The following is a 1384-nucleotide window of genomic DNA, read 5'->3' as shown; positions in this document are numbered from 1 at the left end:
TTAGTGAGAAATACTGAAAGTTTCAAAGAGATGAGATCTTCGTACTAGAAATAACCCCGGGGCGTGCATAATGACCCCAGGGCATTTGGGAATGGCCTAAAGACACTTCAGTCAGTAGCACTGCCCCGGGAGGGGTGTGTGGGGTATTTCTACATAACATGTGGCCTTAATAAGGTCAGGTGGGTGGGGTGGGGGGTGGGGTGCTTAAATAGGCCATATATATGGCCAAAATGAGGTACGGGAGGGGGTCATAGCTTATATAGGCCATATTATTACAAATATCTAAATCGATTGAAAAGGATGACACAAGAGACACATAGTATTTAAATCTCTACATAATTTTGAGTGTTGATCTTATTTTAAGGGAGTGTTTATTTGGGCCACGTATGACCTAAATAAGGTAAGGGAGGGGGGTTTAGCTTATTTAGGCCTAAATAAGGTAAGGGAGGGGGGTTTAGCTTATTATTTAGGCCACACAGGCTCAAACTACCCTTTTCAGGCAACTGAGTTCGTTCCACTTTCATAATGGTGCACCTTTCTCATTTAGTACAGTTTTGTCTCAGTGTACAACTTATAAATCATAATCGTAATGAATATTGTAAGAACAAAGCACAATACTCAAAATTTTGCTCAATCCCAATGGTTTGAATGAGGGCCAGATTTTTCCTTCATGGAGGGGCAAAAGCTAGGCTATCATTTTGGCACACTTTGGTCAAGTCAAAGATAGTACATGACATGATGGGCCATTCAGCCAAAAAAGTGTCCGCCGGAAGTTCGCTCTTTGCTTCAGATGGCGCTGCAGTCTGTTTTGAAGCTCTCTTTCGTTTTTCCAGAAGAAGAATAGGAATAGCACCTCCTTGAGTGCGCAGATCGACTGCTGTTCATCAGCAGTTCGGGTTAGTTCAGTGTGGAGTTTTAGGTTGTTTTTTAAAAATAACCTCTAGCCTTTCATTCTAAAGTCAAATTAAACGAAGAAAACAATCACCCTTTCCTCCGGAAGAGGTTTTTTGTCAGCGTAACCATTTTGAAAAAGCGTTTTTCCGAAATTTATTTTAAAAAACTTGCTAGTTTCACTTTGATTTTTTAAAACTCAAGTAGGGTAACTCTGTTCGCAAAAGGTGCGCTTTTGCGAAGAGGGCGCCACCGAATTTTGAGGACACTTTTTTAATTGGCTTAAAGAGAGAAGTGGCCCCTCTTGTTATGTAGACTCTTTGGTCAAGTGAAAAGGTCAAATCCTCCGAATGGACTTCTGGGTCAAATTTGGGGTATAAAAAGTGTGTACACAACGTAGGCCTGGGCATTATTCGCTTTTCAAAAAACCGAATAACTAGGTACCTGTTTCTATAAAAATCCGAATAACCGAATAAATGAATCGTCGCGGGGG

The sequence above is a fragment of the Aplysia californica genome, unplaced genomic scaffold, assembly GCF_000002075.1.
Source record: "Aplysia californica isolate F4 #8 unplaced genomic scaffold, AplCal3.0 scaffold00038, whole genome shotgun sequence".
NCBI lineage: Eukaryota > Metazoa > Mollusca > Gastropoda > Aplysiida > Aplysiidae > Aplysia > Aplysia californica.
This window is presented reverse-complemented; position numbering follows the sequence as displayed.